Genomic DNA, 25958 nt, shown 5'->3' with positions numbered 1-25958 from the left:
TTGCCCTTTTATCAGCCCAGATGTCTTCTGCTTTTGAGAAAAGCCATATTTCTTGTCTCAACAACTCCCTTTTCTCTTTATCTAGCTCAAATTATTAAACCACCAAAACTGACTGCCAACACTGAAAATGTTTGCCTCTGCTTAATACACACTGGCACAGAAGTGGCTGTGCATTTCTTTTTCGTAATTGAATGTAACACAATTCATCCTAGAATTTCCAAGCCAAGATGAGGCATCCTGGGCCCTTTAAGGTAGCTTTGAGTCCCAGTATAAGTAGGAGTGACCTGCTTTATTCTAGAAAACCTTTTTAGGGGCACCTAGGTGGCTCAGTAGGCTAAATGTCTGACTTGGGCTCAGGTCATGATCTCACTGTCCGTGGGTTTGAGCCCCGCATCAAGCTCTGTGCTGACAGCTCGGATCCTGGAGCCTGCTTCAGATTCTGCGTCTCCCCCATCTCTGCCCCTCCCATGCTCATGCTGTGTCTCTGTCTCTCAACAATAAATAAAGAAATTTAGAAATTAAAGAAATTAAGAAAAAATTAAGAAAAAAATTTAGAAAACCTTTTTAATTCTAAAATAATGGTTTATCCACTATTAAAACCATAGCCAGGTCAAAATTCAGCAGTAGTAAGTTGGATTCTGTGAGGCTTTCTTTGCTAATGACCTGATTTGCTGGATAGATAACCAATGTCCAAAAGTGATAACTTATGATAGAGAGTTTCCCATGGACTATCGTGCCATTAAACAAATCTCAAGGAAGTTAAAGCAAATTTGTAATGAAGAGACTTCTGCTGGTTATGTCAAGGATGTGGTACCCCTTGGCTTGAGCAATTTAGTTCATTTATTATTTAAACACAAAATGAAGCACTAGCTTGCTCGTAGGTTTCTTTTTTTTTTTTTTTTTTTTGCTTGTAGGTTTCTTGATGGCTTGTTAGACACTCCTTTAACTACCGTGTAAGTGGCAAAGGCATTATTCATTGGTGTTCAAGTGTGGTAGGAAGCACAATCCCAGAAAGTCCCTGACTTCTTCATTACTATTGTATGTGTTATAGACTGAATGTTTGTGTCCCTCTCTACAAAATTTATATGTTGAAGGCCTAACCTATGCCCCATCCCCACCCCCACCCCCAAGTGTGGGCTATATTCAGTAATGAGAGCCTCTAAGAAGTAATTAAGGATAAATGAGGTCATAAGGGTGGGGCCCTGAACTAAGAAAATTAGTGTCCTCATAAGAAACACCAGACAGCTCACTTCCCACCCTCTTTCTGTATGCACACTGTTGTATGTACCGGGGAAAAGCCACATGAGGACATAGAGAGAAGGTGGCCATCTGCAAACCAGGAAGAAAGCTCTCACCAGAAACCAAATCATGCTAGAACCTTGACCTTGGAATTTCCAGCCTCCAGAACTGTGAGAAAATAAATTGCTGTTTAACCCATGCAATCTGTGGTATTCTATTATGGCAGACTGAACAGACTAGCATAGATAGTTACTATCAACTGTATTCAGGAGTGAGCCTCATACCAAGGTTATAATAATTACCATCACAGCAATCATCTAACAGTTGTCACTGTGTGCATCACAGGTCATCAAAATGCTAGGTTTTGGAAATTAAGAAAACAATCCCACTTGCAATTGCATCAAAAAATAAAATACCCAGGAATGAATTTAGCCAAGGAGGGGAAAGAGCTGTGCACTGAAAACTATAAGACATTGGTGAAAGAAGTTGAAGAAGACATAAATAAATGGTAAGATATCCCATGCTCATGAATGGGAAAAATATTGTTCAAATGTCCATACTACCCAAAGCAACCTACAGATTCAGTGTAATCCCTATCAAAATTCCAGTGGCATTTTTTTCATGGAAATAGAGCGAACAATACTAAGACTTGTATGGAACCACAAAAGGCCACAAAAAGCCAAAGCAGTCTTGGGAAGAAGAACACAGCCAGAACTATCACACTTCCTGATTTCAAACTATACTTCAAAGCTGTAGTAAACAGAACAGGGTGGTGCTGACATAAAAACAGACCCACAGATCAATGCAACACAATAGAGAGCCCAGAAATAAACCCACGCATATATGGTCAATTCATTTATGAGAAAAGACCCATGAATATACAACGGAGAAAGGAGAGTCTCTTCAGCAGATGGCATTGGGAGAGCTACAGAGCTGTACACGAAACAAGGAAACTGTGCCGGCATCTTACACCATATGCAAAAATTAACTCAAAATGGATTAAAGACTGGAACATAAGACCTGAAACCATAAAGCTCCTAGAATAAAACATAGGAAGTAAGCTCTTTGATATTGGTCTTGGCGACGATTTTTTGGATTTTTATACCAAAAGCAACATAAGCAAAAATAAACAAATGGGACTGCATCAAACTAAAGTCTTCTGCACGCAAAGGAAACCATCAACAAAATAAAAAGATGGCCTATAGAAGGGGAGAAAACATTTGCAAATCATATTTCTAATAAGTGGTTAATATCTAAAATATGTAAGGCACTCATACAGTTGAAGAGCAAAGATAATTTTTAAGAATTCAAGTTAAAAATGGGTAAAGGGAATGAATAGATATTTTTTTTCAAAGAAGACATAACAAGGGCTAACAGGTACATGACAATGTGCTCAACATCACACATCATCAGGCAACTGCAACCCAGAACTGCAATGAGGCTTCAGTTCATGAGCGTTAGAATGATTATCAAAAAGATAAGAAATAACAAGTATTGGTGAGGATGTGGAGAAAAGGGAACCCTTGTGCACTGTTGGTAGGAATGTAAATTGGTACAGCCACTGTAGAAGACCCTATGGGGATTCCTCAAAAAGTTAAAACTACAATTACCATATGATCCAGTAATTCCACTTGTGGGTATTTATCTGAGGAAAACAAAGATACTCACTTGCTCTTCCATGTTCATTGTAGCATTATTTCCAATAGAAAGACATGGAAACAACCCAAGTGTCTATCGATAAATAAATGGATAAAGAAGTTGTGGTATATATATACAATGGAATATTATTTGGCCATGTAAAGAAAGAAATGCGGCCATTTACAATAAGATGAATGGACCTTGAGGGCATTATGTGAGGTGAAATATGTAAGACAGAGAAAAACAAATACTAAATGATCTCATTTATATGTGGAATCTAAAACGACAACAACAATAAAAAAAACCTCACAGATACAGAGAACAGATTGGTGTTTGCCAGAGGCAGGGGGTGGGGGGTGGGCACAATGGGTGACTGGTAGTCAAATGGTACAAACTTCCAGACATAAAATAAGTAAGTGCTGGGGATGAAATGTGTAATATGGTAACCAGAGTTAACAATACTGTATTGTATATTTGGAAGTTGCTAAGAGAGTAAATCTTAACAGTCTTCTATCACAGATAAGAAGGATGTATCTTCTTATCACAAGGAAAAAAATCATAACTAGGGGTGGTGCTGGATGTTAACTAAACTTACCGTGGTAATCATTTTGCAGTGCATAGACATATCAAATCATTATTTCGTACACCTAAAACTGGTATAATGTTACATACATAAACTATATTTCTATGTTTTAAAATGCTAGCTTTTTAACTCTGGAATTATTTTGTCAGATGGGGAATCAATTATAAATCAATCTTATACACACTATATTTTATTGTTATCCTTTCAATATGTACCTAATTTGAGAGACAAGCTAGTTTATCTTTCATGACATTATCTTAAATACATGTAGCACATTCCTCCCAAAAAGTTCAAAGGATTTTGCTCAAAACTTCTTACCACTTTTGACTGAAGCCCCAGGATGTAGGTGAAAGGCTGATTCCATTGCCCCATTTTTCATCAAAAATCATTTTGCTTTCTCTTGGTATTTGATGAGAAAAGCTGCTCTTTGATTTGGAGATCTTTTTTAAAATTGACTTTGTTCTTTTTTAATCCCAACTGCTCTAGGCATCATTAGCTCCTTTTAATAGAAGTTTCAATTTCCTTTTATCCCTTTGAGCATGGGTTCCAATATCCTCAAAGCAGCACCTTTTAATTGCCCTGGAAAAGGTCACCCTTTTCAGAGTGGAAACCATATCACACATTTTACAAAGTCAATGTAGGTCTTTGAGATCAGAAGGGGATGTTTGCAGGGGGTGGATTTATTCCCCAGCAAATGTTTAGGTGGCATGTGATTACATTTTCAATATAATTACTATATAATTACATATAACCACTCTTTCCAACACATTCCCTGCTATAATTAGTTGTTGTTTATTTAAAATTCATTTGTCTTTAAGATTTTGCCCTTCCTTTCCACATTGGACAGTGCTCTTTGTTTAGAGAGATATTAAAGATACTATAGTAAGCGGGAAAAAAAAGAAAGATTTTGCCCTTCTTTTCTTATTTAGCAAATGGCTGAAGAACAGTGTTAATTTTGACAATGGTTTCCTTATATGTACCGACTTTTGATGACATTTTTCTGTACAGACCCCCCAATCATACACTTTTTAGAAAATGGTACAAGAGCGTCTAATGTACTCCCACCTTCATATACCCTCACCACACATTTTCTTGTATATCCCAACACTAATTTTTCCAGAGAAGTCTAAGGTGTAATCAAATCTTACATGTACATGGACACAGTTTATAATCAAAGAAAGCTTTTTGAGGGAAACCTACTCTATTATTTTACTTTCTTCTAGTGTTACAAAAACTAATCTGGATCTGGAGTGGGGACCTAAATCCTGTGGTAGAGGAGGGAAGTAGTAAACCTTTCAAGGCAATCTGAAAGAGTTCACAGAAACTTGATTCCATCAAGGCAGCAGCAGTAAGGTGGTGGTGGGGGGCGGGGAGGGGAGCTGCTAACAAAATATCCTGGTCTTTAAGAGGCTAGCTCTCCACTTCAAAGAATCACTGGCATCCAGAAATACTCTACAATATTTTATCTCTTCAATTTTTAAGACACTTTTAAGAAGCCCCAGGAGTCATGACTTAACACTAATGAAAAGTTAAGCACCGTTTTCCCACACAATTCCTAGCGTATAGATGGACCACGGAGGAATATTATGACAAAAAGTGGCATATCAGAAAGATGCTACAATACACCAAATGAAAAATCTAGGTCCATAGGTTTCTTTTCCCTATATTATTGCTTGAAGAAAAATAAATTGGTGAATTGATTTATTTGCAAACTTTCCAGAATAAAGTTCCTTGGTTTCCCCTTGTTTTGAAGAATTGGGCAAAGTCCTATGTTTAATGCACCTGATCGAAGTAGACCATCAAGAACAAGGTAAGCAATTTGCCTCATCCGGTCCTCCCTGAAGCACTGTGTTCTGTGTTACATGTCACCCATCTGAAAGGGTCATGGACAATCTGGAGCACAATCAAGGAAGAAAAACCTTAGCACCCAGGACTCTAGATCATGACACAGGAATGATGGGTGAAGGAATTCAAGACTAACCTAAAAAGACAAGATTTGTCAGGGAAATGGTAACTGTGCTCAAAAGGTTGCAAGGTGGTGAAGTGGAAAAACCATTCAATGGCTTCTGTTTGGTCCCAGAAGGATGAAAGGACTGAAGGTAGGAGACAGCTCAAGCAGGGGAGGGGCAGAGAGAGCCAGAAAGAGAGAATCCCAAGCAGGCCCCCCAATGCACACTAAGGAGCCCGATGTGGGGCTCAAACCCAAGAACATGAGATCACGACCTGAGCCAAAACCAAGAGTCAGACGCTTAACCAATTGAGCCACCCAGGTGCCCTGAGACAGTCTGCTTCTGTACTTAGTGAGTTCACTTTCCCTGACAGTATTCAAATGGAAGCTCCTTGCCTACTTCAGGGGGCTGTTGTAAAACATATGAGACAAGAATCTGAACTGCTTAATTTTCAGTTCCCTTCTGATGCTGAAGCGCTGTGAAAATGCCTACCTTGGGAAGAAATAATTTGATCATTTTATATGTCCTAGCTAGGCTCTCCTAGCACAAAGCAAAGGAGTTACTTTATTCCATTAAAGGGGGCTGTTTGTTAAACCAGTCTAGTTCACTTAGACAAAAACAAAACAAAACAAAAACAAAAGAACAAAGTCCTTGTAAGGACGCTCCACCAAGATTGTTTATCTACGCTTATCCACTTAAATTGTCTCTTTTGAAATTTGTGTGTGGGTTGTACTGGGTGGATAGATAGAGCCTTGCTGCTGCTGTCATGTCACTCGATTGGAAAGTGGGGAACTCCGCTTCATCCAAGGAACCTTTGAGACTCCCCTTCCCTGGCCTCCACCAGCAGGAGAGACACTGAACGAGGTTCGAGTCCTAGGAAGTGTCCCCTGGGATTGCTGGGAGATAGTGGGTCACATTCCACACTAACTAGTGACCCACAGGGAGGGGATGTGCTTCTTTAGACAACACCCCCTTTCCGTGCAGGTATTTGTGAAGTGTGCCTTAATGAGAAATAGCAGAGTTCACCTTTATTGACTAACTTTTCCTCTGCAGCTGACTGCAATATGATGCTATGGAACCCCCTTCCTATTACTCAGGTAAAAGACTTGTAAAAAGAGATAAAGGGAAAGGGTGGTGCTAAATAAACAGGCTTTGCAGGCACAAGAGCCTGGGTTCAGGTTCTGACTCTCTAATGTCTAACTGTATGACCTTGCACAAGTATAAGTTACTTAATCTCTCTAGTTTCCCCATCTATAAAGTGGGGCTAGGAATAGTTGCTGGATCATAGGGATACTAGAGAAACGCCAGCTTCTGTTATTTTCCCAGAAACAGAAAACTGAGTCCCACTCGAGCTTGCTTCTCCTTGAGCCCTGTATCCCAGACACAGAAGGAACAAAGTGGCATTGAGGTAAGAATCTAGGTCATGTCAGACGTATTGCTCTGTTGATTGGAAAAGAACATGAATCCAGACTGGAGGTCATGTTGAAAGTGACTGTGAATCCCTGTGTAACTTTGAAAGGCAAGAAAACTGTGTGTCCTCACATGGAAAGATGTACAAAATATATTAAATAAAAAAGCATATTACAAAACAGAGTGATTACCTCTGAGCAAAAGGATTATTATTAACATAAATGATGAGAATGAGGATAATATGATGACATTATATAAGCATATATAAAAGAAAAAGGCTGGAGGAATTTTCACACAACAATGGAGAATGATTTAAGGAGCAATTAGGATTGCTCAGGATATTCACTTTATATCTACTATTTCTGGAATATTTTGATGTTTATTGTGAATATTATTTTTTTTTTTTAATTTTTTTTTTTTCAACATTTTTTATTTATTTTTGGGACAGAGAGAGACAGAGCATGAACGGGGGAGGGGCAGAGAGAGAGGGAGACACAGAATCGGAAACAGGCTCCAGGCTCCGAGCCATCAGCCCAGAGCCTGACGCGGGGCTCGAACTCACGGACCGCGAGATCGTGACCTGGCTGAAGTCGGACGCTTAACCGACTGCGCCACCCAGGCGCCCCTGTGAATATTATTTTTTTAATGCCTATTTATTTTTGAGAGAGAGAGGGACAGGGCATGAGCGGGGGAGGGGCAGAGAGAGAGAGGGAGACACAGAATCCGAAGCAGGCTCCAGGCTCTGAGCTGTCAGCACAGAGCCCTACGTGGGTCTCGAACTCACAGACCGTGAGATCATGACCTGAGCTGAAGTCAGATGCTTAACCAACTGAGACACCCAGATGCCCCTATTGTGAATATTATTAATTTTTAAATTAGGAAAATCTATGTTTAAAAAGAAGCATATTATCCTGTTACAGATTCTAAATTTTAATGAATACTGATCAGTATAAACCTGAGTAGGCAACTAATAATGATGATAGATAAGGTAATGTAAGAAATGCTTCTCTATTCTCCTTTCGAAATGGTGATAACACACATCACATTTTAGAACCTCCTTCATCATACATAAACCCTCCCATGAACTTGTTTAAGTATTTGTGGTGAACACTTTGAGGTATGCAGTCTTACAACCTGTTTTGAATCCTGGCTCTATGTCTCACTCACTGTATGATCTTGGGCACGTTTCTTAATCTCCATGCCTCAGTTAATTTATCTGTCAAATAGGGCTAATAATAATAATACCTCAAAGAGGTGTTGTGAGGGTGTATTGAGATACTATGTAAAAATGCTAATAGTGACTGGCATAGATTAAGCACTAAGAGTTCAGCCATCATTATTTGAATCCTTATTTACAGAAAATTGTGAATACAAATGATACACTTGTCTCAAAACAGTCTCCCCACCAAATCTGGAAAATCATTCCCACTGTCACCTTTCTAAGATCAGACTTTGATCACTTAACTCATAGATTGCTGCTGTCCCTTCTGACGTAGGCTCCTTGCCTCTAGCACCTAATGCTCCAAGCTGTCTTGCCTGGCATGGCTGGGGCATTGCTGGGTTCAGCTCTTCTGAGCTCTCCTTTTATCTTTTAAAGCCTAGCTCAAATGACTTCTGTGATTCCCACTGTTGAAAATTTCAATTGCAAACAATTTCATTTGTCCCTTCACACACTGGCCTCACCCTGCCTTTTTTGTATGTGACACCAACATTTCAAACAGGAACCCTCTGCTTCAGCCACACTGGCTCATTCATCGTTCCCTGGGAACCACAAGAGTACCCCCAATTCTGAGCCTTTGCCTCAGGCAATTGCCCACCTCCCACTCTCAATCCCATCATCTCAGATCCCAGAGAATAATACTATATTCAAGAAAGCTGTCAGACCCCTCCAATCCATAGTTACCTCTGTTTTTAATTCCTAGAGCATCTAACATCCTGGCCCAAGTTCTCATTGGAAATTCAGCTATAGTCACTGAGGTGGGTATCATATGTAAATTCAGGAAGCATTTATTGATCAGGCTTTGGGAAGTCAGAGGTGAAAAGACAAAGTCCCTGCCCTCATTGAGTTCATGTTCCATTGGAGGAGATGGAAAGTAAACAAATAATTGCTTGGTAATGGCTGGCCACGTGCTTTGTCAGAGGCACATACAAGGCACAGGGGTAGCCCAAAGACAGAAACAACCACAAAGGAATGAATTAACATTAAATGCACGAAGTGTGTGACTCATTTTTCCCTCTCCCACCCAAGTTTGCCTGTTCTCTGGCTGATCAAAAACATGGAGCTGGGTCTGAAATATTTTAAGATCCGTCCTACTTAAGCTCTCAAAATGACAGGCTCTGACCGGTTTTCCCTCTCTGGCACCAGCCTCTCCCTGGAGTATATTTCCACCTTCCCTTCTACTTAGTTCACCTCTATCTGCCTATTTATTTGTTTAAAATGTGAACCAACTGGTCAGGTATAGTAATCTAATTCTGCATCTGGTTTGAGGCCAATGCATTGAGGGCATTCAATAAATAATGGTGCCTGGTGTGCCTTTCCTAGATCCTGGCTGCATATGTCTGAGATGAAGCTGGGATCCAGGAGGCAAGCTCAAGAGATAGTGGATGAAGGGTGGTCGACCTCTGGAGACCTGGGGGCAAATTCGCTCTGATTGCCTCACCCAGAGAGTATACACCTGTGTTGGGTTTGCTGCAGTGAAGGCTATAACATGCAAATGCTACTCCCCTGAGTTGGCTAGGGTGTGGCCTTCCTCCTGACATGGTTTTCCCAGATTCCATCTGGGTAAAAGTATATAAAGCCTTCCGCCCTGTGGGCACACAGCCCATGTTCACTGGCCTTCATTAAGGAAATTCTCCTTCCTGCGAGTGGGTGGTTCTGGGAGGGGTGAGGCAGGAGTCTCTGTTGAACTGCATGGGCCCTCCCAAGGGAGGAAGAGCGGGGAGAAGACAGGAAGTCCTTAAAAGAAAATTTCAGGGGCACCTGGGTGGCTCAGTCGGTTAAGCGTCCGACTTCAGCTCAGGTCACGATCTCGCCGTCCGTGAGTTCGAGCCCCGCGTCGGGCTCTGGGCTGATTGCTCAGAGCCTGGAGCCTGCTTCTTCTGATTCTGTGTCTCCCTCTGTCTCTGCCCCTCCCCCATTCATGCTCTGTCTCTCTCTGTCTCAAAAAGAAATAAAACGTTAAAAGAAAATTAAAAAAAAAAATTTCATGGACAACGTGTGTCCACCTATCCATCAATCCATCCATTCATCTAATCTATCTACCATGTGACAGGCAGTGAGCTTATAAAGATGAATTTCATAGGATTCAGCTCATGGGAGACACTCAATACATAAATATTTACTAAATTAATGATTTAAGTTTATGCATTAGCTTTCCTTTGACTACCATTTCCTACTGGAGGATATTCTGTATTTGCTGTATGACATATATTATCTAGCATATTTCAGCCCACAGTTAAGAGAGGCAACGTGGCCTGCATAAAAAGGATATTCCCTACATTCTTGGACTTACATCCCAGATTCCCTCATTTTTAGCCTCATTCCCTGCTGCCTTCTCCCAATCTCCATTTGTGCATCCACTGTTTGATCCAGTTTCTCCTGGCTTCTGACTGATAATTCACATACAGATCACTTTCAGGCAACACTGCAGTTTCAACTGAGCCTCCGGGTCTCTCCGCTAAGCCGCCGTCGTCTGAGACAGCAAGGGGCTGGAGAGAAGTCAAGGGAGTTGGCTCCCCGTTCTAGCTAGATCACCTGGCTTTGGGGCAATTTGGCTTGCCCAGCTGCATCTCCCATTCTGTGTCTGTAGAATGGCAGTGATGCCAACTGGCCCAGAGATAGAGCGAGGGTTGGTGAGCTCATAGCTGGAAAGGGTGATGTATCTGAGAACAAAGCAATCTTAGGAGATGAAATTCTGATTTTATGGTCCATCAATACCAAGGCTCATACTGTTTCTGGCTTTTCTGCTCTGTGATTTTGGCACATTACCTCCAAGGAAGGGGTCTGAGTAATTAGCATGACTCATCTTCTCAAGCACAGACCACCATGTATAGAATGGACTTGGCACAAATACGAACACCCGGTTGTAGCTGGCTGCTAATCAAACACTGCCAGCAGGTGAGCATGAAGAGCACCTGGCTTGGAGAAATGCTTCTGATGCGGGAGAGCATTTTTTAAAGTGTCACTCAAAGCTAGATTCAATTAAACTACAAGTTTGGAAAGAAATCATGTTACAAAATGAGAAACTGATATTTATGCTAAAAGATGCAGAAACTGCGGATTACAGCTACCAAAAAAAAAAAAGAAAAGAAAAAAAAGAAAAAAGAAAAAGAAGAAGAAAAGTAAAGAAAAAAGAAAGAAAGAAACCATAGACACACACACAAAGATACTAATGAATTACTTTCTTCCTCTGTAGGGTATACAAACATATCCTTTGAGCATGAACTGTGGAGGTTTCTCCAGAAGAAAACTCCCCTTTATAACTGCTTGTAATAATCTGGCAGCCGGCAAACAAGTTAGTGAGGCACACAAAAGAGCAACTAAAATCCAAAACAAACATTATTCTCAAAACCAGAATGGAAAATGGCAAATTAATGTATGGAGTATAAAGTATGGATAACCATAATTGCTCTTATATTGTAATGTTCAAACATAAGGATGAACAAACAGATGTTATTTCTGTTAAAAAAAAAAAAAAAGAAAGAGAAAGGAAGAAAGGAAGGAAGAAAAAAGAAAGAAAGAAGAAAAGAAAGAAAGAAACTTGCCAGCATTAAGATTCTTTTGCAGAAAAGGCCATCTAACCTAAAATCAGCCCAAAAGTCACTGGAAGGTGCATTCACCATCCATTTTGCCCTTGTGTGCCAAGCGAGCACTTTCAATTTACCTAATGGAGGAAGTAGGAGTAACAAACGCTCTTTGACTGCCTTCGCATTTGCCACTTCTCCCCAGAAGCCCTCATGCAGGAATACTGGCTAACAGGAAACACAGGCCAATGCAGCCCTCACTTACGGATTTTGCTTCCTTCTCGAGTTTTGAGTCCTGAGCCTGGGAAGCATCAGAGCCAGGCAGCCGCCCTTGCTTAGCACCATATCCGAAACAGGCCAGCAACAAGATTGGCATGGGAGACGAGGGCAGCCCAGAGGGAAGAGGAAGAGGCTCTTACTCACCATCTACTCAGAGCTGGCACCGGTTATAAAAACAACAGAACTCCCCCATGCGGGAGCACCTCCCAGCCACCTTGCCTCATCACCAATTTGCAGTAATAGGCTCTGCTGTGCCCATGAAAAGGAAGAGAGCTGGACATGGTGGAAAGGGCCAACAGGCAGAAAACAAACAAGAGAACCCAAACACTCCTCAGAGAAAACACTCATTTCAGGGGGGGCCTTGTGATACCAGGGGCGCTTCAACGAAATGCACATCCCTCAATAGCAGGGATTTTGGAGTTCCATTTGGATTTATTAGGGGCTCGGTAAGTAGCTACTTTCTGGGGTTGTTTAGAAGGTCTCTCTGTAACCAGAACCAAGCCTGCTTAGGGTTGCCAGCCAAAGATGTTAGCAGTTCTTTGAAACCCAAGTTAAGGTAGGTTCTGAGACCTCTCAAAGATCTGGCTTCTGGCTGCTTCCAGGGGACTGCCTTACAAATGTGTGTGCGGGATGATGACTCCTCCCTCCCCAAAGCCCACTCTGGTTTCTACAGAGGCAAGAGCTTATAGATCCATGAGAGTTCTGGGTTTGTCTATGTTATTCATGACCTAAAATGTCCCTCCCTCCTGAAGAGCTTAGGTCACTTTGAGGTTTGACAAAAGCTTTAGAGTCTTCAGAGGTGGTGAACACACCATCTCTCTGGATATGATCCCCGGAGGACTCATTCTCTAAGACCATACTGCAGGGGAAACAGACATGAAAGATTTCTGTCTTTTAAATTTGCTTTAAAAAAAGTCAGCTATGTTGCCTTATTCCTGAAGGTAATTTTAAAGCTGTGCAGATGATGACTCAAAAGAAAATGAGAAGGGATGATCTTCATGGATGACTCATGCTCTTTAAGGTGTTGAACCCACTTGGCCGGGTCCCACTGCATCCTAGACAAATTTGACTAAAAATATTTTTTGACTAAAAATATTTTTGATTTGTTTAATACTAATACCTGGAGTTTAAAGGCAGTCCATGCATTGACAATAACTAACAACCTATCAACCAACCATCTAACTTTCTCTTTTTAGGGGTAAATAGAAGTATACAGTATCAGACAATTCATTTCAGAAGTTTCTATACATTCAGTGCTATTTTTGAAAAAAATTTAGAATGGACAACAGTTGAGATTCAGTTCTCCTGGTGACTCACCTAACAGGCTTGGCAAAAGATTTTTTTGACCTCCCCCAAAAGACCACCTTTTAGGCATCCAGTTTTCTATCCCTCCACCTGCTCTCCAACCCCTGTGCCAATTTTGTGCTGTTGCCAGTCCCCCTGGGCTATCCAGATGCCACTCATTGCAGACATTCAGAGTCATTAAATCCTGCCAGACCTGACCTGGAGGCCTGGGAGGGGAAAAGCATTACAGAAGAGGCGCCAATCCCAGAACCTAGCACACTCCCTTTCAAGGCCCAACACACACAGACTTAGCGAGGTTCCAGTCCTTGGCTTTGACTCATGATCCCCAAACCTAGAGACAAGGGTGTTTCCCCAATGCAAGCAATTGAAAGAGTTTCACTTCTGACTGAGGACAGTCCCACAGCTTCCGAAGTTTGGATTCATCCTTAGAACATATAGATTTGTCATTCAGGGTAGAATTTTCTACTTTCATACTTTGTTTCTCCTGTGGCAAGATTCCCATTGCCCAGAGAAGCCAGTGACTCTGAGGTTGTCTTTGGCTTCTAAAGCCCCTACAGGTGATACAGGTGATATCACCACCTGTAAAGGCTAAACAGAGAATGGAAACGTTCGATTTCACACAAGAAAAAGAGAAAAGGAGCCTGAATTATTTGGAGTAGTCTCTCTCTCTCTCTCTCTCTCTCTCTTTTTTTTGAGACCTTTCCTTCTCTAAACATAATGGTTCTTCTGTTGTCCTCATTATTTGCTACCAAGCTTCCATTCCTGATTATATCACCAGGATGAGGCCCAGCCTTCAATCCTTATGTTTTCACTAGACCTAGAAAAACAATGTGAAATAGAGAGCCCCTCCCTATGGCATCCATAGTGTTTTGGTTCACCCCTCCAGGCCCATCTTTCCATGACAGAGTATGCCCATTCAGAAAAGCACTGTAAAATTTTCTTTCTTGTGAAAACTTCTAATTACTTAAATAAATGTGTATGTTGCATAGAACTATCTCTCCTTCCATCCAGGACTGAATTCAAAGACTGTAACTCTTCAGAAATTATAGGCAAATGGGATTGCCAGGCACATTAGGAAAAGTGACTTTAAATCAGGAGTAATTTCGGGGATGAAGTGAAAGCCTGCTTCTGAGTCCCTATACTTTATGTGAGAATAGTCACATAGCATGTCCATTAATTACCAACTTGTTTCCCCTTGGGTTCCTAATGATTGGAGTATCTGTCGAATGAGTAGAGATGTGTGTTTGTTTCTGCACCATTAAGTCTGCCGAATGATTTAAAATAGCTGGATGTTCCTTCAAAAAATTTTTTTAAGATTTTATTATTAAGTAATTTCTACACCCAACATGGGGCTTGAACTCATAACCCTGAGATCAAGAATCTCATGCTCTACCAACTAAGCTAGCCAGGCACCCCATTCCTTCAAATATTTATCCCATGGCACTTAAAGTAATGAAGAACATGTTCAAATTTCTGAATTTCTATGGAAATTCAGAAAAAACAAACTTCAAATAAAATAAAGGGGGCATCAACCACTCATTCTGCCTGTTTATTAAATATACTCAGGCCAAGAAGAGTTCCCAGGAACACATATTGAAGAATTGGATTTAGCAACATAAGAACTGGGTAGTCCCAACTCTTAGTTTCAGATAGTCTAGAACCAAGAGAAGCAGTTGGAACACCAGAAGGATAATTTTCATGTAAGGTGCCAGGGCCAATGTCCACATATTCTATGCAGGACAATGATGGACATCTCTGATGCTGAAATCCAGGACTGGTGTGTTAACACTAACCAAATGCCAGAAGCCTTCCTGGGGTTCTGCTTTGCATTTTGGCCAATGCTGAAGATCCCAGAAGATCTCATGTCTTGAGTTGCTCCTATGGCAGAAGATATAATGGAGTTTCTTTGAGCACCTAGGGTTACTATGCCCCAAGGATGCATTAGAATATGGAAGGGAAAGATATTTGAGGGATTCCCAACAGGAACTCTGATGGAAGTCTCAGAGTAAGTACCATTAGAAAGATACTGTTCCATTTCTCTAGAGGTCTTTTCAATGTGGTCTGGGCAGGATGGAAGTCACTTAGAAGAATCGTGGTAACTTGAGCTCCATATTTCTAGAATTCCAGAGCCTAAATTATAGGTCTGACTGTCCCCACATCAAACTGTAGAAATGAATGTTTTCATCAAGGGATTAGAAGTCATTTTGTGACCAGCTCATGTCAGGTTCCAAAATGAAGAGGAAAGCACTAGGTCCCGTAAGAGAAAAGATTGTACTTTTTCCCACTAGCAGGAAGATTATGATCTCAAGAGTATGGTTGATCAGGGAGTGATTCTTGAACCAGAAAAACCTGAGGCCACTATGCAATGGCCATATTGATGAGAAGACAGTCAGAGGTATGGTGGCCAAGATGATCCAGCAAGGACCCTTTCCTACCTTTAGCTGGACCGCTTTGAAGACATTTAATGTGTGGTCTTCCAGGCCTACATAATCTTCTGGGTAATCTTGAAGACAGAAATTATTAAGATTGGGTTCCAAGCCCAGTAAGGACAGGAGTTTTTGTCTCCTTGCTGTATCCTCAACATTTAGAATAGTGCCTAGCACAAACTGGGTGCTCAATCAATATTTGTGGAGTACATGTAACGATGCTATTTCTGGAATTAATGGATAGTCAAGCATGCTCTCAGGAAAGCATGTGGAATTGTCACAAAAAGAGCCTTAAAGGATACATGGCCTATTGATTTTACTTTTGTTTTAGCAGGCACACGTGTGTGTGTGTGTGTGTGTGTACACAGTTCAATACATCTCTATTAAAGCCACGTAAACATTTTTTCCTGCTTAAGTAATAATTGTTATTTCAAAAAAACTTGGAAAATAACAAAGTCAGCCTTTGATGAGCAAATTAACACTCACATATGAAATATGCTTGGAGAGATTGTCTTTAATCAGTTTGGAATTGGAGGATGCTTTCTCTTTTTGCAACACTGCAAATGAAGAGCTTAGAATTTGATAAATTATAAACCTAATGAGGCTTCTAACTCCTTTAGCTAGTTATTAGCTGTCAGGAAATGATCGTTGTTACTTAATTATAAGACGAAACTAAACACTGGGAAATGTTGAAAGTGATCTGGTTGGCCAGTATTCTGAGGACTAATTCCACAAGCATGCCTTCCACATACCAATTAAAGCTGCATCACCTATGATAAAATGCTTCATGCCTTCGGCTGTGTTCTATGCTGTCATTTTCAGATTAGAACAACAAGACAATGCCAGTCTAGGGCACTTCCTGGGCACCAATGAGTGCTAGGCTTTTCTAATTTAGAGGATAAAGACTCCTCCTATGGGCTTGTTACTCCTCAGGGAATGCCCTTATTTTCATTATAACCCCACCCAAAATAAGAATCAGTCTTAGAGATAGTAAAAGTATCCAATCAATCATCTGTTTTACTAGCTGTCAGGTAGGAAAATGCCAAAACACTTTCAAAAGAAAAATGTATATGCATGACAGTCTATCTCGATTTTCAGGGGCAATTCATTATCAAGGTGAAAATGAGTTTTGGAGGGAGAATGTTGAGTAATGTTACAGGACTAGCATTCTGTAAATGCAGTCTCTATTGGTATGCAGATTTTTTTTCTTTTTTAAACACCACTAAGAGGTTTCCAGAATAAAATTTTCATTTCTAGCTCAATTCATTATTACTGGTATGCAATTTTGTAGCAACACTGATTTTATCAAATGCCGTCTGCTTTTCCTTTATGGAGTCTCCTTTCCATGTGCCTTGAGATAAAGGATGTTCATTAAGCAGCAGGGGGCTGGAGCTCCCAGATTGCCTGGGTTCCAATCCCACACTGCTGTATAAGCATGGTTAGGGGTATTTGGGTGAGAGGAAAAGGAAAAAGATAAAATAAATAATTTTGTCGAAATACAAGCATTTCCCAAGTTAAGTTCAAGCTGTGTTGCAAGATTTCAATTATAAATTAACTACCTGGATTTTAGAGGAGGCCATGTGATCTTATCAGAAAGGGATTAAATAGCCCCTACCATTTGAAGTAAGTATTAAATGAACTAATCACCACTAAACAGCACACTAAGTGCTCCATAAATGCTGGCTTTTATTATTTTTGCCTTTTGTTCTATTTGGGTATTGCTGCAGAAAACAGCCCCAAGAAACTAGTGTCAAAGAATGATTAGAACTGCATGTATAAACATCAAGGGGACTCCATGAAAGCTTAATCCGCCCAACTACACACAGGAGATCAAATGTCCTATGAATGTATACTAGTTTTTTGTTGTTTTTTTTAAACTGAGTTGAATCCTCAGCAGCTTTTTTTTTTTAAGTTTATTTATTTTTGAGACAGACAGAGACAGAGCATGAATGGGGGAGGGGCAGAGAGAGAGGGATACACAGAATCGGAAGCAGGCTCCAGGCTCTCAGCCATCAACCCAGAGCCCGATGCGGGCTCATAGACCTGAGCTGAAGTCGGACGCTTAACCGACCGAGCCACCCAGGCGCCCCATATTAGTTTTAATTCACCAAACACCTAAGATTAGGGACACCTGGTGACTCAGTTGGTTAAGCGTCCAACTTCAGCTCAGATCATGATCTCACGATTTGGGAGTTCGAGCCCCGCGTCGGGCTCTGTGCTGACAGCTCAGAGCATGAAGCCTGCTTCAGATTCTGTCTCCCTTTCTCTCTGCCCTCCCCCGTTCCCCCTCTCTCTCTCTCTTTGAAAAAGGAATAAACATTAAAAAAATTTTTTTAAACCCCTAATATTAGCACCTTTCTAACAATACTGGTTACAGTCCTACCTCATCACTGCATCCCTATCTGAAATGGTGAAAGAAACCACAGATATAAATAAATTGTCTGCACTTGTCTCCATGCCATCATCACCTGTTCTCTTCAACCCCTACAGTCCAACTTTCACCACGTCATTCCTTTGCACTTGCTCTTGTCAAGGTCACCACACTCTGTTTGCCAAGGTCAGTGGTTTGGGATCATCTCCTGGGATCCCTTGCAGCAGTTTTCATCACAGATGACTATTCCCTCCTAAGAAATCTTTTCCTTTCTGGAGTTGCACAACACTAAGCCCTCCCCCAACTCACTGAAGTTGCTTCTCAGTTAGTTTCCTTTGCTGGGTCGGCCTGCCCTCAAGGTTGATGTGCCCAGGCTTTGGTCTTCACAGCTTTTCTCTCCTCTCTGGAAATTCTTGCAGGTGAGCGAATCAGGTCCTGTGACCTTAAATACTATTTATATGTTGATGACTCTCAACTTTCTCTGTCTAGCTCTGATCACCCCCTTGGATTCCAAACTCTCTTGTACAGCTACCTCTCCAGATAGCTGATTGGTATATTAGACATAATATGTTTGAAAGGAACTCTCACTTCTGCTATTCATGAGCACCTTCCACCCCAACCCCTGCCCTCCAGACTCATGGTTCTCTGGTTTTCCCCATCTTACCCAATAGCTCCATCATCATCCTAACTGTACAGCCCCAAACCCACGGTCACCTTCGTTATTCCTTCCCTTATGTTTTATTCAGTCATCAGCCAGTTGACACCATCTCAGAAATCTGTCTCAGATCCTATCACATTAGCCATCTCCACTGCTACCATCCCAGAGTGACCTACTATTAACTCCTTAGATCAGTATATTAGCTTCCTGATGGGTCTCCTTGCTCCTACTCTGGCTCTCCTATACCCTATTCTTCAAAAAGGAATCTCAGTGTTATTGCAAATAAATAAATTGATAATATTGTTCCTTTGCTTAAGATCCTCTAGTGGCCTCCTGCTACACTTAGGCTACAATTTGGTTCCTCCCTATGGTCTACGAGGTCCTACCCAATGTGAGCCCAGCCTACTCTGTTCACTATGCTTCAACCATACTGACTTGCTTTCATTACCTCCAACATCCCAGGACTGTTCTCACCTCAAGGCCCTTGCTCTTAAAGTTTCCCTTTGCCTGGAATGCCTCACACTTCCATGCAGCAGGTTCCTTCTTATTATTTAGATTTTTAGTCCAAAAGTCACCTGACCCACCTACTTAAGGTAGCTCACCTAAGCTCTCTCCATCTCTTGACAGTGTTGTTTCCTTCATAGCACTTATGACTATCTGGATTTATCTTGTTCACTTATTTAGTTTCTTGTTTATTGTCTATGTAACCCCGTGACAATGTAAGTTCTGTGAAAACATATACCTTACCTGTCTTGACCACTGCATTTCTCATGCCTGCCATATAGTAGTGGATACTCCATAAACATCTGTTGAATGAAAGAACTGTCTCCAAATATAATATCGGTTTGCAAACTATATATAATAACCCATTGGAACTCATTAGCTAATCCAAATAACTCACCAATAGCTAAGAAAGGACTAGAACCAGGGACAAATTGAAGTGGAGCATATGTCTGATTGCAATCTATAGTCAAATAAAAATGATGTTCAATTGTATGCCGATTTAGCTCTTTCCAGCCTTCTCCAAATCATCATCAAGAATCATCAAGGGGTGCCTGGGTGGCTCAGTCGGTTGAGCGTCTGACTTTGGCTCAGGTCATAATCTCATGGTTCGTGGGTTCGTGCCCTGCGTTGGGCTTTGAGCTGACAGCTCAGAGCCTGGAGCCTGTCTTGGATTCTGTGTCTCCCTCTCTCTCTGTCCCTCCCCCACTCACACTCTGTCTCTCTCTACCTCTCAAAAGTAAATAAATGTAAAAAAAAAAAGAATCATCAAAAGCTGATGGCAGAGTTACCCACATTCTCTTTCTTCTCTTGCCTTCTCTAGCTTCCAAGTCGAAGAGGAAAAGAATAATTTATTGTTACTGATTAGATAAAAGAAATTATTCCTTATTCACCCACCTTTCTAGAATTCAAAAATCATTCCCCAGTTTATTCAAAACCTGGCCTGAACAACTCTGAAGGTGCCTTCCAGCTCTCCCTTTGAGAGTGGGTCAGCTGAAGTTCACTCTGTGGCTTTTTACACTACGGGATGCAAGTGCAGCCAAAATTACTGCATTAAGAGAGCTCTCCTGTGTAGACTTTTTTTCTGAAGGAAACAGTTGGTGGCAGAAATGATCTTTGACTTTACCTCTCTGTTATCACCTTTCTTGTTCCATTTAATAAAATTGTAAGTGCTCCAGAAGGCATAAAGAACGGTACTGAGCCAGAAGGCCATTTTACTCCCAGGTCCACCGTTACCCTCACTACAATTTTGGTGAAATCATTTAACCTCTCTGAGCCTCTCTTTTTATCTGTAAGATGAGAAACGTTTAGTAGATGACCTCTAGCTCTAACTGTGCATGGTGTGGAAATATTTGTGTCCAGGAAACACCGAATGATTAAACTAATTGGTGTAGCGGGTTATGACTGATGCTATCCTGCTATCCTCAAAAAACAATAGAAGGTGGGGTCAACTTGGCCCGAGGATTGGAACACATCCTATGCCATGGGCTGCAGCTTCTAGAAATGGAGCTCCCAGGAATCAGTGACTTCCCATGGGATATTTCATGGTCTTAGGTACCGTAGAGGTGCCAAATACTCCAAATGTACATCTCCAGACCCATCTTCAATTTTGAATACCAGATGTCTCACTGGAATTCCTTTTGCCCTTGCCTGCCTGCTCCAGCCTTTCACAGCCAAAACAATTCTTTTATTTATTTTTATTTATTTTTTAATTTAAATCCAAGGTAGTTAACATATAATGCAATATTGGTTTCAGGAGTAGAATTGAGTGATTCATCACTTACATATGACACCCAGTGCTCATCCCAACAAGTGCCCTCCTTAATGCCCCTCACCCATTTAGCCTATCCCCCCACCAAAACAATTCTTTTAGAACACTAGTCAGCCATGTCTGCTCAAAACTCTGCAATGTATCCTTATTTCACTCAGAATGAAGGCTAACTAGAGTCCTTACGACGATCTGCATGTCCACAAGTGGTCTACCTTTCCCCACTCACTGGTGACTTCTTTGTTGTGATCTGCTACTGCTCTCCCCCTCTCACTCTACTCCAGCCACGGTGACCTCCTTGCTATTCTCAAACACACCTGCTATTCTCAAACACAACAGGCCTTAGGGCCTTTGCACAGAAAATTTCCTTATTTCAGTGTACCCATGGCTACCTCTTTTGCCTCCTTCAAATATCACTTTTGCATTGTGGCCTACCCTGATCAGCCTGTTTAAAATGACAACCTGTCCCCCTTGTAGAATTCCTGACCCCCATCCCATTTTTTTCCATGCGCTAATCTAATATTCATTATAATGCAGTTATGTATTATGTTGAATTTTCATGGCCTATACCCCTGCTCTGAATATAATCTCAATAAAAGCAGGGATTTGGGTATATTTTGTGTCTAGTACAAATAGCCATTCCATAAGTATTTGCTGAGTTACGTGAAGAATGAGTATCACCATTAGTGAGGAGTATCCCAACATCTGTGCCCCCCCACCTGATCACCGCCAGTGCACGCAGTTCCTAGAAAAGCTTGTGCAAGGTTCACAGAGTATTGTCCAAATTCCCTCTTGATTGCTCCCATCCTATCAAGAATCTCTCATGAGATAAAACGTGCTAACTGAACCATAATGGCACATAAAGACGATTCTTGCTTTCTTTGATTTTATTTTTTAAGCTTATTTATTTATTTTGAGAGAGAGAGAGAGAGAGAGAGAGAGAGACCATGCACATGAGTGGGGCCAACGTGGAGGCTTGCCTGGGGGCTAGATCTCACAACCACTGTGAGATCATGAACTGAGCCAAAATCAAGAGTCTGCTGCTTAACCAACTGAGCCACCCGGACGCCCCTGCTTTCTTTGATTTTAAGACTATTTTTTCCATTGAACTGTGGATTTTAGAAATAGAGAAAAACCCAGTGATCCACAATCAACTAATATGCTGATAGTGAAAGGAATACCCAAATATCCTTCTAATATAAGATTTAGTTTCCCTTTCTCGACTACTTTCCTACCTAACATCAACTTGAACTATATAATTTTTTTAAAATCTCACCTTCTATAATTTTTAAGGTCATTTCTACATTCTTTGGGGAAATTATACCTGTGTTTTCAATACCCTTGCATACAGACTTGATAGTCTGCTCAAATATCATTAAGCAGGATTTCTAATTCCAATAGCCCCATTTGGTAATCCAACATAGAGAAGGAGAGTGGAATCATCTAAAAGGAAATTTCCATCAAAGGGGAGGGTGTTAGTGTCAAATTATAGTAATTCACTTGGTTCTAATAGTCACCAATCTATAAGTTGGAGTCAATACCCCAACTTCTGAATCACCTTTGTCATTGAAAAGCAACAGTAAGACTTCTGCAAAGCAGAGTAATGTGTATGTGCTTAAACCCATGATAATCACAGACTTTGTGGATAATCTTAGGAAGATTGCTGGTTTTATTGGTAGTTGACTTTCAGCCAGCTTAAAACAGGCAATCTCCCCAAATCCTTGTCACCTCCATCATCATATACAGAATACAAATAATAGAGAACACTACACTGGATAGAATCCACTATCAAGTGGACATTTCACTGGAATAATTGTAAAAGACTTGAAAACTTAGGTTTCTTAAAACATTAGGACTAATTCAGCCACAAGTCCCTAAAGAAATGGCTGTTGGGTTATATCTCATTCTGAGAAATAAAACTGCAGGTCTAGAGAATCTTACTCGGTCCCCAGGTTTGAGACTGTTTCTTAAGCTTTACGTGGACCCTAGGATCTTACCCCTGCAGGCTACATTCCAGAAGCTCCTGGATTCACCTCCTCGGACTAGTCAGGAAGTTGGGAGAAAGTCCGATAAAAGTGTTAGAGAAAACACCTGTATTAGTGTCCCCAAAAGTGGTGTGATCCTAATAAATAATATAGCATGGGCGAACATAGCCTATGTATCTTGACATGTCTATAGAATTCTGGGAAACAATCAAAGACTCATCAGCCTGGCGACTGCTAATCACTTGAGCTTTTGTGGCAGACTCCCAACAGTTTGAATTAAAATCCCAAAGTTCTCCAAACACTGTCTGTGGTCACAAATTCAAGGATAATGAGAGAATGCTCCTGCTGGTGACCCATCAGCCACTGTGTCATCATTGTGCATTCAACAATAGTATTCAACAATGATATGCACCAACATCCAATGCCTAAGAAAACAATAGTGCTTTCATCATGAAGAAAAATATACAGTAAAGAACAGGGGCTGTGGGGCACACCAACCAAATTTCAAACCCCAGATCTGCCACATACATACTAAGTGATCATGTCAAGGCATTTCACCTCTGAGCCTCAATTCTTTCATCCGTAAAGAGGAATGATAGCACCCACTTATCACGGTTGCTGGGATGATCAAAGATGATGTAGATAAAATGCCCGGCATTGACTCTGCACAGTGGTAGTTACTTTATGTAATTCTACCCACACTAACCTAAGATTATATTTCTTAATCCCAGCAATTTCTTTTTTTTTTTTTTAATGTTTACTTATTTTTGAGACAGAGCATGAACGGGGGAGGGTCAGAGAGAGAGGGAGACACACAATCGGAAGCAGGCTCCAGGCTCCGAGCTGTCAGCACAGAGCCTAACGCGGGGCTCGAACCCACGAACCTCGAGATCATGACCTGAGCCGAAGTCGGACGCCCAACCGACTGAGCCACCCAGGCGCCCCATTAATCCCAGCAATTTCTTAAGTACAAACATCATTATCAGACATTTTTATTATTCACGCAACATGGAGATGGTAAGCAATATTTGAGATAGACAGTGGGTATGTACACTTAACAATGAATAGTTTAAGGAAGAAAAATTTTAAGTCACCTTTATAGTAGAAACGCAATAGTAAGGAGCATTGGTTAGGCTCAACCTATTTTATTTAAATACCAACAGTTCATGTTCTGGCAGATAGGTTACTTCTAACGTAGCAGGCAATCCTCTCGTAATTCACTAAAGATAAAGGGCAAATTTAAAATAATCTTGATATTAAGATAATAATTACGTGATTTAGGGCAAGCCCGATGTAGTGCCCCTACATGCTTCCTCATCACAGCCCTATTGTGCTTCAGCTTGAAATCTGTATAATGCCATTCCTAGCCTGCAACCAGAAAAGAGCTGACTCCTGCAGACTTATGAAGCACTCCAGGTACATTCTGCCCCTCTGCTCCTCTCTCCAGGAGTAAGCTGAAAGGTCAAGTTACTTCTCTGCATGTAAAGCAAGCTGAGTGACATCCAGACTCAGTTGAGCCTTTGACAAAAATTCACCGAACGCCTACTATATACCAGGCACCGTGAGGAACTCTAGGGGTGCAATGGTGAACAAAATAAACACAGTCTTGCTTACAAGTCACTTAGAGTCTAAAAGGGAAGACAAATAGTTTACCATACGATGTAGTTGGTTACACGGGTAAACGAAGACAGGATATTATGAGAATACTCACCGGCTTTAGGGAGGGGAGGGTGAATATTCTAGAGAAGTAACGCATGCCAGGGCAAGGGAGAGAATAAGCATGGTACGCTCAGGCACTGGGAGTGGTTCAGTGATTGGAGTGTGAAGCAGGGAGGGAAGCAAGTCTTCCCTGGTCAGCTATGAGGCTGGAGAGAAAAGCCTTGCATACAGTGTATAATTCCTGACCTTATCATGAAGACAGTGCTGAGCAATTAGAGCCTTCAGTAATTCAAGAGAGAAGAGATAGAGGGAGGAAGGAAGGGAGAGAAAGAGAAAGGGAGAAGGGAGGAGGAGAGAGAGAAAGAGGGAATCATTGTTGAAAATGGACACATTTGTCTTACAAAAGAAGAATTCTCCTGTGTTTCATTTTGGCATAGTTGCATAACCAAGTAGCTGCTTCTTGGGGTTAGGTAAAAAAATTAAAAACAAAAAGTTGAAGGCTCCCAGCTTTTCACTGGGAAAAATAAAAACGTTTTCTAATGTTTATTTATTTTTGAGAGAGAGAGAGAGGGAGAGAGAATGTCAAGCAGGCGGGGGGGGGGGGGGGGGGGGAGGCGGCGGGCTGTCAGCCCAGAACCTGTCGCAGGACTTGATCTCACAAACTGTGAGATCACGACCTGAACTGAAATCAAGAGTTGGACACTTAACCGACTGAGCCACCTAGGCACCCCCATTAGAAAATTTTAAACTATATATTTCATAGTACCTACTAGAATTAATGGGGGTATGATGAAGCTGAACCTGTAACCCCACTGCCACTGTAGCCTGGAAATTATTCTGGCTTCCAGGAGAAGTAAAGATTTGGCCAATCATCTCCAGGCTAACCCAGGAACTGTACCCTAAAAGCTGTGAATAAACGAGGAGTTGGACATTAAAATATTTCTGCTCTTTTTATACAATTCAAGGGTACCTGAATTACCGAGAAAGGTTTACATATTAGCTCTGCACATAAGGACCTTTTCACTTCCAATAATAACATAGTATGTGATATCATGGCAGTGGGGTTAATAAGGGAACAATAGCTCATAAAGGTAAAAATTATAAATCATATGCTACGGTTCCTTCTAACTCAGAAAAGTATTAAAATCTGTTACAGACTGCCTCAAAAATGTTTGCAAATATGGCAAGTCTCATCCGGCTTTAATTCAGTCTTTCCAGTGCTCAAGATTATTATTAAATCTAAAAAGGATTTGAGGCTGTTCTGGAATATGCAACACACACGCTTACCCCCTAGTAGTTCAGGGGTGCTTTTAACACACGGACTCACTTCAAACATTTCAGTCTAATTTCTGTCCGGCTTCTTCAAGCCCGGCCTAACTTTTAAAACACCACAATAACCACTCGGCAGAAAACTGTGACAGAGGAGGAATGCACGGCCCCAATT

General features: G+C 41.2%; 1 protein-coding gene and 1 non-coding gene across 6 annotated transcripts in view; both read right to left on the bottom strand.

Moving 5' to 3' along the window:
* SHROOM3 (shroom family member 3) overlaps positions 1-25958 on the bottom strand; it is a 320630-nt gene that overhangs the window by 118180 nt on the left and 176492 nt on the right. The gene's annotated exons all lie outside the window — the stretch shown is intronic.
* Positions 14485-14557, bottom strand: TRNAK-CUU (transfer RNA lysine (anticodon CUU)). The gene has a single exon. It is a non-coding gene; the product is annotated as a tRNA-Lys (tRNA).

The sequence above is a fragment of the Panthera onca genome, chromosome B1 (assembly GCF_046562875.1).
Source record: "Panthera onca isolate mPanOnc1 chromosome B1, mPanOnc1 haplotype 2, whole genome shotgun sequence".
Lineage (NCBI taxonomy): Eukaryota > Metazoa > Chordata > Mammalia > Carnivora > Felidae > Panthera > Panthera onca.
Note: the sequence above shows the minus strand (reverse complement) of the source record. Positions and strands in the feature narration are given on the sequence as shown.